The following is a 16,442-nucleotide window of genomic DNA, read 5'->3' on the forward strand; positions in this document are numbered from 1 at the left end:
GGGCAGGTATTTTTAAGTCAGTGTAGAGGTGACAGAATTGGGATTCCGAGGGGTTGAGTGGTTCACATGTCCAGCGTGTGGGAGACTCAGGACCCACATTGGCATATCCTCCGGGCACCCTGGCTGTTGCGTGCCCAGGAACCCAGGTATTTGGATGAAGGGTTCAAACCCAGGTTCTGAGTGAAGCCCAGTGCCCACCCCACCCCTGCCCCAGCGCCTACCCATGGGCCCACACCTCCGCCTCTCTCTGGCTTGCTCCTTCGTCCTCACTCCCAGCATCATGTTAGGCTTGGGTGACTCCTGGCCGGAGGGCTCACTCACAAAGCCCCGCCGATGTTCAGGGCTGCAGAGGCCGCCCTTGGAGGCTCTGGCCGGTGATATTCCTTATCCGGGATCCATTCACATTTTTCTCACCGCAGTCAACCACTGGGTAGGAAGAAAACATATGTAGCTGGGCATTCAGTCAACTCTGTAGAAACGCTGGGGGCAAGGACCACATCTCAATTCTCGTATGCCCAAGTCCTTACCACAAGGCGTGAGCCCTACAAATACCATTACTGCATCAATGTGGCACCAAACCCAAGTTGCTGTGGTGAGGCTGGGTAGGTAATACGGGAACTTCCCACATGTATTCACTTTTAACTGATAGAGATCATGAAATAAAACTACTAAAAGTACAGGACAGCAACTTTGTAAATTGAAACACCAAAGCAAAGATTGTATGGGTTTTGTAACAATGTAAGATTATAATTATTCTGGAACACGAAAAATAAAAATAAAGCTGTGGGCGCTGTGGCATAATTCAGCTGACCTGACATTTCATTTGTACCATCCCAGGAAGAAACCCATCCCCACCGTGGGCTCCAACCTAGTAACTCTTCCCATAAGGGACCCCAAGACATGACATCCTTGGCCCCTGAGACTAAGGATGGAGCTTGGAACCTGGTGTTGGCTCTCCAGGGAGAAGCTGCTGGATTATTTGCTCTCTCCTATCCTTAGCCAGTCAACACTGACCTCGGCAACAGAGACAGGGCTTATTAGGGCTTAGGTTATTCCTCTCCCCAGAGCTTCCTTAGCGTGCTGCTCATCCTTAGACATTCCTCCCTAACACTTTTGAATTTAATTCCATTCTCTTTTCAGAGAGAGAGAGAAACTGTGAGTGAGTGAAAATGTAATTTTAAATAAATTGTGCAATTAGGCAATGCTTGTCTTCATGCAGCATCTGCCTGGACCAGCTGGTTAGCCGTCTGATTGAAGTGACCCAGAAGTATCTCTGTCATTTCTGCAATTTTTATCAACCAAAATTTGGCATCTGGGTTCCTTGCTACAAAGTCTGTAGAGAGAGCACCTAGGGAACCCTGAGTTGGCCCAGGCCTCTCTCTGGCTTGCAGCTCTGCCTCCAGCCTTGCTCATCTGCCGACGCTGAGGAGTTCAGCTTCCAGGCTCAGGGACATACAGGTCCCAGGCTCACTTTTTAGTCTATGAATTTACGTATTCAGCGTGTAACCCATGCAGAACCGATGTGGCTTCTCAGAACACCCCCTTAACAGGTCACCAACCAGGACGGAACCCATCCTTCAGTCCCCTATGACTTGCCTTGCTCAGTTTGCTCCCCTCCCCCGTGAACCCCAAGGTCACAGCACCCCCGGGGTCCTGCCGCCTCCTCTCCTGGCCTCAGCCAGGTCTGCTCACTCATGTCTTTGATCTCCATGAACAGAGCTGGGGAGGCTTCAGATCACCCTAGTGGAAGAGCGAATAAAGCTGACCCTCACTGGTCTGGCCTCAGTGTTAAGCACATACAGGACAATGGAATCTTTTATACCGCCAAGAGTGACTTCTCATATAACTACCATGTGTCTTTAGACTAAAAATGTCTCTGTCGCTTTTTGTCCCTTTTAAGTCGTATTACAAAGGACTCCCTCCCTGTGCAGTGCAAAATCAATATCTATCTGCCTCTAGAAGGGGGTTAGTCTATGCTGAGCCACAGGAAGAAGGTAAGCGGGGACAGAAAACCAAACCAAACCGGCCCACCGCACTTACTGGCCCACTGGCCCATCCTGCTGACTCCATCCCCTGCATATTTCTGGAATCCCCTCTCATCTGCCCATCCCCACAGCACCATCCCATTCCAGGCTATGGGGGGACTACGGAGCTACCAAAACCTTGACTGCCAATGCTGCTGCTGCCAGCACCGCTAAGAAAGGCCACCAACTGGTCTACCCTACCACCAGTTTGCCACCATTTAAAGTGCAGGTGTGCCATGAGCAATTGCGGCTGCCTGCCTGTTGCTCTGGGAACATGAAGCTGAGGCTCTGCGCCTCAGAGAGGCTGCCTCCTGCCTTCTCCTCTCAGGAATTCTGGCTGCCTTTCGGTCCTAGGTCACAACATGCCAGTCCCTCCTTTATAGAGGCTCTGCCTGGAGTCTTCCAGCCCTCCATCTTCGCTGGCTAGATGACCCTTCAATTCCCCCAATCTCTTGCCAGTGCTCTAGGATGAGTTCTCCCACCACCATGCCACAGGATGAGGCTTAGCGTGTAGTCAATGTGCAGTAAAATATTAGTTGAATGAGTAAATTTTTCTGGCACTGTTTCTCCACCAAATTTAGAGCTCGGTCATGCCAGTTTGGCTGAGCCCCTGATTCTTGGCTGAGCTTTGGCCCATCCCCCTCCCCAAGGAGCTAAGATCCATCCTTTGTTTCTCTGGGTTCCTGGAATTCACTGTATTTCAGAGGCTCTGGGAGGAACGCATGTAGTCTTCTTACCTTGTAGACTGTCAGTCTCATCACCAAGTTGCCTCTTTCTCTTCACCCCTCCAGGCACTGGCTGGCAAGATGAACTGTCTAAGATGGTTAATGAAGGCAGTGACATACTCCTGGAGAGGTAGGCTTTAACGTTTGATACTAATGACAGGAGTTGTGTGGCTTGGCTGTGTCCGGCCTGAAAGCAAGACTGAGGGAGAGAGGGAGCCCGAGACAGCAAGCTGGAAGTTGGACTCTAGTGCAGGCCAGGACAGAACAGGCTGGGCCCAGCGAGGGCCAGCTGGTGGGACGTTACTGGTGGTGGAGGGTCTGCAAGGCTGCACTGGCACAGTGGCGGTTTTCCCTTCAAAGCCCCGGAATAGAAGGAGGGGTGGGACAGAACATTCCAACACATGGAGAAGAACACAGAGGCAGAATGGCCATCCCAGTGTGGGAGGGCTGAGAGTCTATTATTAGGTTGGTGCAAAAGAAATTGAAAATAATGGCCCAAATCGCAATTACTTTTACACCAATAGAAATGTGTACTTAGAAATGGGTGAAGATGCTCTCAGAGCAGGGGTTTCCACTTTGATTGCACATTGGAATCACCTGAAGAGCTTCAAAAATACTGATACCTGGGTCCCACTCCCAGAAATTCAAATGCAAATGGCCTGGATTGTGACCTGGAGTTGGTATCCTTTTTCTTTCTTTTTTTTTTTTTTTTTCTGAGATGGAGTCTCGCTCTGTCGCCCAGGCTGGAATGCTGTGGCGGGATCTCAGCTCACTGCAATCTCCACCTCCCGGGTTCACGCCGTTCTCCTGCATCAGCCTCCCAAATAGCTGGAACTACAGGCACCCACTAGCATGCCCAGCTACTTTTTTGTATTTTTAGTAGAGACGGGGTTTCACCGTGTTTGCCAGGATGGTCTCGATCTCCTGACCTCGTGATCCACCCGCCCCGGCCTCCCAAAGTGCTGGGATTACAGGCGTCAGCCACTGCGCCCGGCCTGGAGTCGGTATTTTTTAAAGCTCCCCTGGTCATTCTAATGTGAGGCCAAGGTTGAGAACCACTGGCTCAGAGGACAAAGGTAATTAAGCCTGGCGTAGACTTGGGGGAAGTGAAAGATAGTGGCAGCTGTGCCAGGAAGATATACCCGAAATGACTGCAGTCTGTGGGTTCTTAAAACATGAATCAGATATTGTCAACAAAATCTTATTTAAATGTCCCTCAGGTATCTTAAAGCAGCCCTGTAGTTGGAAAGAATTGAACACTCCCCTAATTTTCTTATTTAGTAGGCTGAGATTTGTATTGATCAGTCATTCTTTTCTCATGACATACAGATAGAAAGTGATGGACAGCTTAATCCCCCAGGATTTAAGACTGCAGAATCAGACTTCAGCTGAGCACTCATCATTCTTAAACTCATTGCAAAACAAGTTTGTTTGAAATGCCAACTCCCCAAACCCCATGCCTAAAGATTTAAAGACAATGAGTCTGTGTAGGGCCTGGACTAGGCATGTCTAACAAACTCCCCAGGTAATAGTGTGACAGATCTGTGGCCCCGCATTGAGAAATGCTGATTTAAGATCTGGGGTGAAGGCTTAATGTATTTGGTTTTCTTAAGAGCATTCTAATCTATCATATAAGCACCCGGTGTAAAGAGTATTTACAATGTAATGGAAGCTGGAGTGAAGAAAATCAATTCTTAGTGCTGTGATCTAAGTGTGTGTCTAGAACGAGCACAGAGGATGTCCTATTAGGTACATCCTCACACATTACCAGACAGATGCTGGCACCTGTGTGCATAGCTCAGGCCTGTCAGGAAGCATTTTACACCCCATAGTTCCAGGTACCCTAATGTCTGCAGTGCTTTCAGAAACACTGGAAGCACCTAAGAGCTTTCCACCTGTGAGGCGAGCATGGAGCAGCTGGCATGCTTCACCTGGGGTCCATGCCATCCGAGAGAGACACTGCATAATTTGGGGTACCCCATGAATACACCCTGATACGGCTTGGCTGTGTCCCCACCCAAATCTCATCTTGAATTCCCACGTGTTGTGGGAGGGACCCAGTGGGAGGTGATTGAATTATGAGGGCCGGTCTTTCCCCTGCTGTTCTCGTGATTGGTATGCACACATCTAAGTGAAGAGACAACCTGACCAGGCTAAGTGTGAGCAATATGGCTGTTTATTTGCTCAGGTGCGAACAGGCTGAGTCCAAAAAGAGTCAGCAAAGGGTGGTGGGAGTGGAACTGGTTTTATGGGCTTGGGGTAGATAGTGGAAAGTTACAGTTCAGGACAGTTTTTTTGGGCAGGGGAAGAATGTCACAAGGCGCATAATCACGAGGTGGGGGGAGGTCACGAGGCATGATATCACAAGGTCGATTGATGAGTTAGGGTAGGGCAGGAACATTTCACGATGGTGGAATGTTGCAAGGTCTGTAAATCAGTTAAGGCAGGAACTAGCTGCTTCTTCTTCTTTAGTGGTTCTCCTGTTGCTCCTGGCTTTGTGACTCCAGGAGGCCTGTATGTGTGGGTCACAGGGTCACAATGGCTCAATCATAGTGTAGCCTGTTGAGAGGATCTTACAGTGATCGTGAATTAATCTCATGAAACCTGTTGGTTTTATAAGAAGTTTCCGTGCACGATCTCTCTCTTTGCCTGCTGCCCTCCATGTAAGACATGACTTGCTTCTCCTTGCTTTCCACCATGATTGTGAGGCCTCTCCAACCACATGGAACTGTGACTCCATTAAACCTCTTTCTTTTGTAAATTGCCCAGTCTCGGGTATGTCCTTATCAGTAGCGTGAAAACAAACTAATACACACCCTCATCACACCAAGGTTACCAAGCCAACTAAAATGGTGGGAGCCCGTTCATAGTCCCTCCTGTACAGCCCCACAATAAAGCGAAAGCAGTAACAGATCTGCTTCGGGGAAGAATCCCACTCCTGAGGTTTCCCTGTTTCCAGTTAGGGATTTGCTTTCTGCAAATACTGTTTTCACTGGCGATCATTTAGCCCTAAGTATTGGAAGAGAGCACGTATGATGCATGGTCCTGAGCCCAAATGTGTTGGACTAAAGGGAGGGGGAAAAGAACAGTAATGAGATTCAACTGAGGGGCATGGGTGGTCAGCCCCAGTGAGCCCCAGCAAGCGATTTCTCTTGGCACCTCACTATTTTCTCCTGGAAAAGATTCATGCTGCCTGCTGCTGCCTGCCCTGTCCCATCAGGGTTAAGGAGATAACACTGACCAAGTGTCCAGGCTTGATGTCAGAGATAACTCTGTTAACATTTGAGGAATGGCCAACAGTTTTCCAAATGGCCGTATCATTTTTTTTCTTTTGAGACAGGGTTTCACTCTGTCATTGTACAGCAGATCCACCTGACAGTATTCACTTAAGAAACGAGAGCTGCCACATGGAGGTTGCTGGCATTGAGGGTGCTAAGTGAAAATGCCATATAAACTCCATGCTTTTCACAAGCGGTTGCTGTTCTCCTGTCCAGCCTGCCAACACAGATCTGCCCTGTGAATACATTCCCTCAAACAAACCCTACATTTTGTCCACTGGCTGTGGTTCTCTTCTTCAGCCTTGTCAACCGTGTGCCATCCCTACTGAAATTAATAGGAGTCATCAAGACCGTTGCCCAGGCTGGAGCACAGTGGTGCAGTCATGGCTGACTACAGCCTTGAACTCCTCCTGCTTCAACCTCTTGAATAGCTAGGACTACCTTTTTTTTTTTTTTTTTTTTTTAGAGACAGAGTAATGCTATGTTGCCTAGGCTGCTCTTAAACTCCTAGCCTCAAGCAATCCTCCTGCCTCAGCCTCCCAAAGTGCTGGGATTACAGGCGTGAGCCACTGCACCCAGCCTGGCTGCACCATTTTCTATTCCCAGCAGCTGTAAATGAGGGTTCTGATTTCTCCACGTCCTCACCAGCCCTTATTACTCTGCACTGGAGAGCAGAAGCCTCATGGTGTCCTCCAAGCAACCATTTGCAAAAGTTTTCAGCTGTTGGCTGACTACAGTGGAGACCAGAAAACGAGCTGTACAAAAAAGAAGATCTTTGCTGATGCCAAAACTCTTGTTGAAATATCGAAAGACCATGACAATGCAGAAAAATCTCTTTATGAGCAAACTGCAGCTCTCAAGAGCAGTTCAAGTTATCAGCTTTGAGATTCATAATGAGCAAGTACTGAGAACAAATGTTGAGGGCTAAAGAGTTAGCTAAAAAGAAGGCTGACCTTGGTATAATCATGAAATTTAACAAACAACATTCCAAGGTATTACAAGCCCACGTTGACCTGATAACTGAAATAGCAGCAGTAATGAGGAACGCCACTGAGATTGGTGAGCATCAGGGTTGCATGAGATAGGAAAAAAAAATTCAGCTTAAACAGAAAATCGATGATTTGAGAGAAATCCTTCAAATAAGGAAGATCATGATCTCAATCAGCCCACATAAATGATGCTCTCAAAAGCTGGTTTTTGAAAATGCATAAACAATGGACATAGAATTTATTCTTATTAAAAGATCATCTAAAAATAATTTAGTAGGTGAGTAGATGAGAAGCTATCACAATGGCATCACAGGATACCTTCTTCGAAGAAATGTCTGCTCATATCCTTTGCCCATTCTTAGAGTGGCATATGATTTTAAAGAAATTTTAAAGACACAGATTCTGTTATTCCACTCGTTAATTGATTGAGTCGGCCAGCCCAGGCATCTTTTGGAGCTGTGTCACAGAAGTTTCCAGCTCTTCTCAGGCTCAGATCACTTGGGGAAAAAAAAAATCTTCTTGTTATTGAGTTGTAACCATTCTTTACATATTCTAGACCCAAATCCCTTATCGGATAGGTGATTTGCAAATCTTTTCTCTGAGTCTGTGTCTTGTCTTGTCACTTTCTTGATGATGTGGTTTCAAGTGGAAATGTTTTTAATTTTGAAGAAGTGCAATTTATCCACTTCTTTTGTTGCTTATATGTGTGGTGTTATAGTTAAGACTGACCTGGGATCATTAAGATTTTCATTTATGTTTTACGATTTTAGCTCATACCTTTGGGTCTATGACCTATTTGAGTTAATTTTGTATATGCCATGAGATAAGGGTCTAACTTCATTCTTTTGCATGTGAATATCCAGTTGTTTGAAAAAACTATTCTTTCCTCATTGGATTGTCTTGACATCTTTGTCAAAAATAAATTTCCTGTAAATTTCCAGGATTTATTTTTGAACCTCTGGTTCTAGTCCATTGATAGGTTTATCCTATGCCAAGGCTACATTGTCTTGATTACTATAGCTTTATAGTTAGTTTTGAAATCAGGAAGTTTAAGTCCTTTAACTCTGGTCTTCCTCAAGATTGCTTCAGCTATTCAAGGTCCATATGAATTTTAGGATCAGCCTGGCAATTTCTACAGGAATAACCAGCTAGAATTTTGAATCCGCAGATCAATTTGGAGAATATTGCCATTTTACCAGTATTAAGCCTCCGCATCCCAGCTCTGGTAGATTCATTTAATTACATCTATTTATCATCAGTCACCAATTGCCTCAAGGAAGGACACAAAACTGAAATCCACAGTTTTTACCTTCTCTACATTTAGGTTGCAGCACCAGAAAATGCAAAGGTGTCATTGGATAACATAAGCAGATTATGTTGCCTCAGTTTTCTTAAGATATTTGAAAATATTATTTGAAAATCGTCAGACTTTTGTTTCTTTTTATTTTTTCTTTTCTTTTTTTTTTTTTTTTTTTTTAGATGGAATCTCACTCTGTTGCCCAGACTGGAGTGCACTGGCACAATCTCCACTTGCTGCAATCTCTGCCTCCCAGGTTCAAGCGATTCTCCTTCCTCAGTCTCCCGAATAACTGGGATCACAGGTGCCTGCCACCATGCCCAGCTAATTTTTGTAATTGTTTTAGTAGAGACAGGGTTTCACCATGTTGGCCAGGCTGGTCTCGAACTCCTGACCTCAGGTCATCCACCCGCCGCAGCCTCCCAAAGTGCTGGGATTACAGGCAGGAGCCACCGTGCCCATCCAGACTTTTAATCTTTTCTATCAGTTTGGGAGTTCGTTTGTTTGTTGGCTTTAGTTTCCATCAGTGCCTGCTATTGTGCTAGTTTTCAGTATGAAAGCCTGTTTATACAGACATACTCTGGCTGTCCTCAGCGACTGACAATGGAAAATCACTAGAACTCTAGTAGGACAGTGTCAAAGATCAAAGTGTGTCTATTTTAATTTTTTCTCTAGGCATTGTGGTGCTTGTTACTAGACTGTTACGGGTCAATGTTTGTGGCTCCAAGGAGAAAATTGCTTTCCCTGGAAACTCACTGGCCCTGAACATAAATGGAAGCTTGCTGGAATGAGGCAGATGACTCCAACAGAGGTTGAGAGCATGAGTCCATTTCATAACTGCACTTTGAGGAGCCAGGGAGGTGGTGGGAACTGGCACATAGCACAGTCAAGATCATTGCTCTTTCCTTTGCCTTAGTAAAACAAGACCCTGAGATACAGAAGGTACAAATTTGGTTTAATTTGCTAGAGCCACAGTTACTAACAAACACCATCGGGAGGTGCTGATTTGTGTCTTGACCTTACCAATGTTGGCTCACACAATCATAGACCGTCCTCCCTGGGACACTTCCTTCCCAAAAGTAAACCATGTTAGAATTCTTAGAATGGGAACTTCTTACCTGGGCTTTGCTCTGGGAGCCCTCGTCTCCTTCCGTTTCTTAGCCAGGAAGCCCTGGGGCAACACTGCCTGTTGGAGAGAAGCCTCCCTCTGTGGTCCACGGGGAGAGCTTGGCAAAAAGACAGCAAGACGGTGAATTAATAAAGCACTGTAGGCCATGTCTGTGGCCTTTAGAAGGAAGAGAACAGAGCCTCCCAGGGGCAGAGTCTGGGTTCCTTTGTTAAAGATTCTTGGTTTTACTCCAATCTGAGCAGATTCTAGTCTCAGTCTGAGCTGAATGTTTGGGATCCAGCCACAGACATCTTCTTGAGTATTTTTAAATGTTCGAATCCATCACAATGACCAGATATGTTGCCGACATAGTGATAGATGACACAGGGTGGTTACTTTCTTTTGCTCTGTGAAAGCAGAATCTAGGAAGAAAGGCTAAGGTGGTCAGGGGAAGTTTGGGGGTCAGAAGGCTGGGGTCTGCCTGCCCATTGCCACCTCAGTTCTACCCATGGCAACTCAACTGCAGTTTCCAAGGAGGGAGCAGCAGCCTACGGAGGAACCGCAGACCCTCCAAAGTTGGCAGGGGTTAGGTGGGCAGGCGTCCCGACAGGGGTGAGAAGTGGAATGGTTTCTAAAAGGAGATCACTTTGAAATTTTACTGGAGTAGAAATATCGATAATAAATACCCTTTCAGCTGCCAACCTGTAATCTGGGCATTAATTGAATCAACTTCCATTTTAATTGCCACCTTCGTTTTCATAAAACCAATAGTTATTTAGAAAGGACCAGATTATTCAATATGTAGTGAGCAATTTCCAGGCACTGAGTAAGAGTGAGGAACAAGAGGAGTAGTCATAGCCCTCAGTAGCTGACATGTGTCTAAGGTAGAGAGGCACTAAAAAACAGAAATGAATAAGGAATGTAAATTTAGGTGGAGATATAAGAAAAAAGGCAGAGGTAGGAAGTCAAGAGCACCACAGCCAGGGTGGTGAAACTAGAAGGGGAAGAACTTGTCTTTACTGAGATCCTCTATTGAGGTGACTTATGTGGAATATGTCATCACATCCCCGTGGACGATGTATTCCTGTCCTCAGAGCACACACAGCAGAACTGAGGCTCTGAGAGGCCAGGGTAACTGCCCAGTAAATTCAGGGTCAGCGGACTCCGAAGCCTGTGTTCTTCCCATAATCCTGCCTCGCAACACCACTCTCTAGCCCCTTTACTCTGTAGGCGGTCCCTGAATGAGCGTGTGGGAAGCAGAAACCCAGAGACCTCCACAGCGCTGTGTGTGGGAAACCCTCTCCGTGTATGTCTTCAATGTGGAAGGAATTGCATGAAGATGGGCTGCAAACCCGGATTCCAAAGGGAAGTGAGGGAGTAAGACCCTGTCCCAAAGCCATGGGCCCAGGGAGACGCCCTGCCTGGTTCTTCAATCCTAGTGGAAGACATTCCTAGCCAAGGAGTTCATGAATTTTTTCTGCAGGTGAAGCTCACCCCCGTGGCCTCCCAGCCAGACAGTGGCTCGCAGCCTCCCAGCCGCCACCATCACACCCTGTGAGCTGCTGCTATTTTTAAACTCCTCTTTTCTGTGCCCTTTTCCTCTGACAGGTGAAGAATTGCCATCATTTCAGCACTGAATAACATTCATTATTCGTTATCTGTGATGAAAGACCTTATTTACTACCTGGGTACTCCCTCCTCCAAAACCATGCCGAGGCAACCTTGTTAATACCAAGAAGGAATCAGTGCTGTTTGGTACTTGTAGACACGTGCAAATCAATGAAGAATGGGTCTGTATGTTTAGTCGGGGGGAAGGGCTCTGCTGGGGACATTTTTGAAGCCAGTCCACAGTTTGGGGCTGTGGATCAGTGCACAAGAAAGAACCAGTTTTCAAAATTCTCTAAGCCTGTCACATTAGCAGCTTGGATTGTCCTCAGCGTCTTGAACACAGTTGTCAAGTACAGGCACTGACTTCACAGGACAATAAATGCTATTTAGCTTCATGTGCAAAGTTTGTTAACTGACTTGTGCAGAAGAAAGTCACATCCCCTGGCTGGGAGCAGTGGCTCACACCTGTAATCCCAGCACTTTGGGAGGCAGAGGCAGGAGGATTGCTTGAGGCCAGGAGCTCAAGGTCAGCCTGAGGAACATAGTGAGACCTCTGTCTCTGGAGAAATAAAAAAAGTAAAACTTAGCAGAGTGTGGTGGCTTGCACCTGTAGTCCCGGCTATGCGGGGGAATCACTTGAGCCCAGAAGTTTGAGGCTGCAGTGAGCTAGGATCTCACCACTGTACTCCAGCCTGCGCAACAGAGTGAGACCTTGTCTCTTAAAAAGAAAATTAAGAAAAAAAGAAAGTTCCATCCCTGAGAGGTCTCCAGCTCCGGCCTCCACTATATATTTGAGCAGTTTCCTCGTGCCCATCACCAGCATGGCACAAACCCAGCTGCCATCCAGTAAGCGTGTGTGAGAGCTTCAAGAGCTCCTGTAGCCAAGACAGAGGGAAGATGTCCACCAGGGAACCGACAGTGCTCTGTGGCCAGCGTGGGCAGCCCTGGAGGCGCCCTTGCTGCGGTCACCTGGGGCCTGATTTGAACACTGGGCCCCACTGCTAAGTCTGGTCTCTGATTAGTTCTCCTTACTGCTCCAGGTCTCCTCTCTCTGCCCAGGATTCGTTTCCATACAAATAAATGGCTGACATCAGCTTTCATCACCCTGGAGCCCAGGGGCACTTGTCTGGGGCTTGGCAGAGCAGCCTGCACTTCCAATAGAGAAGTGTACTCCCAGGCATGGGGTCACAGCAGGGCATGGTAGGGAGTGGTCCCTGAAACTGTGACTACCCTCCTGCCTGGGGACAAGTACAGCTGCGGAGGAGGCTCCGTCCAAGAGGACCCAAACCTGGGGATGTTCCGACTCTGCCTCTTCTCTTCAGCCTGATCTTGCATCTCAAAATAGCACTCTCATCTGCCGGCTTCCCAGGCTTGATCTAACAATGCAGAAACAGATTTGAACTTCACACACTGTGCTTTTGTGTTTGCCAGCTTCAGAAATAGTACAGGCGGGAAACAGCTAGCAGAAAGAGGCCCAGTTCTTCCATAATCCGTGTTTAGTCTCAGCGTCCGTGCTAGCCCTTCCCTTCTCACAGATGACCCTGACGGGGACGTGGCTGCCTTCATCCTCCATGTGCCAAGGGCCGTGGTGGGTGCTGTGGACTGAGAAAGCCTGTTGAGGAGTGTGATGCTGCCCGTTCAGCCCAGCAGCGAGTGGTGAAGGAGAGAGGTGGCTGCCCTGTGAATGCCCTGGGAACCCTGAACCGAATCGAGGACCCAGGGCCCCAGCACAGAGCCAACTGGAGGACTGCAAACACACTGGCAGGTGTGCATAGCACAGAAAAAAGCAAACTGCAAACCATAACTCACCAGGGTGAAACAAAATGCGCCACCTTCATCTCTTCTGCAGACAATGCCCTATAAGGTGAGGGATCGCTTGCCACGGTGTGAAGGTCAAACCTATGCCTGCCACAGTTTGTCCAGGGAAGATAATCTCAAAAGCAGAGGCAGCAAGATGATTTGGGAATCGTGTTCACTTTGCACGTGGATCATGTGTTTCCATAAGATAAAAATGAGCTGAGGCCGGGTGCGGTGGCTCACGCCTGTAATCCGAGCACTTTTGGAGGCCGAGGCGGGCAGATCACTTGAAGTCAGAAGTTCGAGACTAGCCTGGCCAACATGGTGAAACCCCGTCTCTACTAAAAACACAAAAATTAGCTGGGTATGGTGGTGCGCACCTGTAATCCCAGCTACTTGGGAGGCTGAGGCAGGAGAATTGCTTGAACCTGGGAGGCGGAGGTTGCAGTGAGCCAAGATCACACCCACTGCACTCCAGCCTGGGCAACAGAGCAAGAGTCTGTCTCAAAAAAAAAAAAAAAAAAAAAGGAATTGTTTGGGCCTGCTCTGTAAAACACTAATGTGATTATTTCCATTTCCATATCCAGAAATACAACCCCAATATTAATAAATATCTGTTCATTAAGAGTTGTTTTTTAATAACATAACCCCCAAGGTCCTGTTGCTTGTTGCTACACATTTAGGTGCAAACATCTGCTGCTGGCAGGTGTGCCCGGGCCATGCAAATGAGCCATGGTCCTGTGTGTTCTCCTGCTGCCTGAACACGCTGCTGTCTCCAAGGCTGTCACTACTACACCATCAGGATTCTAGGGCTGTTGGTCTCGTGGCGGCATCAGCAGCCTACAGGAGAGGGCAAGAGGACACGCTGAGCCCTGCGTTGTTTTCTGGAGGGAAACTGTTCCTGTGTCCTTCTGCTTCATTCCATGGATACTGCCTGCCCTGCTTCTATGGTCCATGTCCGGGAATGGGTGAACACTGGGCATTTGCCCATTTGACTATAGCAGTAACAGCCAATATTTCTAGAGCTCTTATGACTGTTAGTGCCTTTATTAATTCACTTAACCCTCAACACCATTTGTTTTTGTTTTTAGATGAGGAATCTCGCTCTATCACCCAGGCTGGCCACCACACTCAGCTATTTTTTTTTTTTTTTTTTTTTTTGTAGAGACAGGGTCTGACTTTGTTGCCCAGACTAGTCTTGAACTCCTGGGCTCAAGCAATCATCCTGCCTCAGCCTTGCAAAGTGCTGGGATTACAGGAGTGAGCCGCTGTGCCTGGCCCCCTCAACATTATTTCACAGCTGTAATCATCACCTCCATTTTTCAGACAAGGAAACTGAGGCTTAGCGAGGTCAGATGACTTGTCCACAGCGATAAAAAGGGATGGAGCTGGATAGGGCCAAGGCCGCCTGACCCTAAAGCCCACCACATCACCACTGCGCCCTGGCTTTCTGGAGTAGGCGCAGAGAAGAGCAAGAAGTGCTAGTGTATAGGCAAGATGCTCATGAAGCCTTGAACCCTTACCTGGCCCATGGCCTCCTTCAAGGAACGTAACCACAGGTGGTTTTCCTACTCCAAGTTGTTATGGCATGCACTGTGTGTCAATCAAACTGAGTTCTGCTTCCCTGACTGCAGCCAATGGGCCACCAAGCTCTGTGAGGTCAGGACAGTGCCTCTTACCTGTTGGTGAAGCTCCAGTACCTAGCACATAGTAGGTGCTCAATAAATATCTGTTGAATAAATAAATGAATCCGAAATTGGTGCCCATGCCTAAGGCAGTCAAGTCTGGGTTATAAAAATGTGATGCCAACAGTCTCTGTTGTGGCCCAACGCAGAGCTTTACCTAACAGATGCTTTGCACGGGGTGGCAACAAACTGGCCTCATCAGATCTTTGGAAAGTATGGAGGCCACAAAAGCACACTCCATGAAGCCTGTCATGCATCCCGGGCTGGAAACCCAGAGGGACAGTGCAGCTCAGGAGCTGATGCCCTGTGCCACTAGGTTCCTGGAATCTTCACTACACCCCCAGCATCAAAGGTGAGCTGGGCCTTTCTCAGCCTACCATCCCCAAGAACTTACCCCGATCTGTCAGGGAAGGTTTTTTAATTCCAGGTTGCTTTGATTTGAATATCTGAGTCCCTCCAGAATTCGTGTGTTGAAATCCTGACCTCATGAGGTGATGGTGTTGGGAGGTGGAGCCTTTGGGAGGTGATCAAATCATAAAGGTAGAACCCTCATACTTGGGGTTAGTGCCCTCCCTGTAAGAGAGACCCTAGATAGCTCCCTTGCCCCTTCTGCCACATGAGGACACAATGAGAAGATGAACAAATGAAACAGAAATTGGTGTCCAAGCCTAAGGCAGATGAGTCTGGGTTGTAAAAACATAATGCCAACAGTCTCTGTTGTGGCCCAATGCAAAGCTTTACCTAACTGTTCTATCAACCAGAAAGCAGCCTCTCACCATTCTCTCAATCTGCTGGCACCTTGATCTTGAACTTCTCAGACTCCAGAACTGAGCAATTAATTTCTGTTGTTTACACCACCCAGTCTAAGATCTTTTTTGTTATAGCAGCCCGGACAGACTAAGACGCAGAAGGACCAAGTGTTCCCACCGAAGAGAGTGGGGAAAGCAGGGTCTTCCTGGCCCACATGCTTCTTTCTTTCTCCAGTTGGTCAAAAGGATCCCGCAGAGGCCTCTTCTGCCCCAGAAGCCCTATGTATGTGGTGAAGTGGGGGTGACTGCCTCTTCTTTGACTCACAGGGAAGCAGGAATGTGGCAGAGAAGCAAGTGACATCTTTAAGGACGAAAGGAGAGAGAGGCATTATAGTTCAAAACATCACTCCATCCTTACCTATGTGGGAAATACCCTCACAGTCACTCACACAGCAAAGCGGGGGTCTCTGTGTTCATGTTCATGTAAGGTCATGTGGTCTCTCAATCTTGACATGTGGGAACCACAGGAGAAAACCAGGCTATGAAGGCAAAAAAAAAAAAAGGTAACATTTAACAAAAATGTTAAATACAAGTTAAGCTAATGCACAATTTGTGACCCACTTAGACATGCTATGACCTAGTGATTTTTTTAAAGCTTTTATCAGAGTTGGCAAATTCCCACAAATATTACGCTCAGACAATTTAGCTTCATATTTCAGAATAATGCGTCTGTGATTAACACCCTGGACTTCTTCACGTTATTGATTCCCTGGGCCTGATGTGGCCAGCAAGCATACCAGGGATCACAAGGTCATTTTCTAACTTGCCCTGAGCCTGTTGTTTTTGTGGTTATTGCCATCTGCTGCTATTGTTATTGCTATTGTTGTTACTGGATCTCACACGCAGTCTGGAGCTAAACGTAAAGTCTCATCCTGCAGGCATCATTTCATGCGACTGCCACAGTCTTCTCCCAAGGATAAGCTGTAATGTCACTTCCCATGGCCGGCTGGCCTACAAAAGCCTACTGTCATTCTGTCATTGGTTTTGCCCAGGGTCAGCACAGGGGGATGGGTAACACTGCAGCCCAGACATGCAGCAGCTTTGCAGTGTTTCTCCCTCACAGAGCCCAGGCAAATCCCATCAAGAATATGGTTGTGAATGTGCACCCAAATTAAAGGCTGG

At 47.3% G+C, this 16,442-nt stretch overlaps 1 long non-coding RNA gene across 1 annotated transcript in view; it reads right to left on the bottom strand.

Annotated features, from left to right (window-relative positions):
- Positions 1-4,697: 4,697 nt before the first annotated feature.
- LOC114673508 (uncharacterized) overlaps positions 4,698-16,442 on the bottom strand; it is a 36,887-nt gene continuing 25,142 nt past the window's right edge. The window contains exons 2-4 of the long non-coding RNA XR_013407949.1: positions 15,679-15,799; positions 9,432-9,539; positions 4,698-5,261 (exon numbers count right to left, since the gene is read on the bottom strand). This is a non-coding gene — a long non-coding RNA (uncharacterized LOC114673508). The remainder of the gene's footprint in view (positions 5,262-9,431; positions 9,540-15,678; positions 15,800-16,442) is intronic.

Source organism: Macaca mulatta, chromosome 17 (genome assembly GCF_049350105.2).
Source record: "Macaca mulatta isolate MMU2019108-1 chromosome 17, T2T-MMU8v2.0, whole genome shotgun sequence".
NCBI lineage: Eukaryota > Metazoa > Chordata > Mammalia > Primates > Cercopithecidae > Macaca > Macaca mulatta.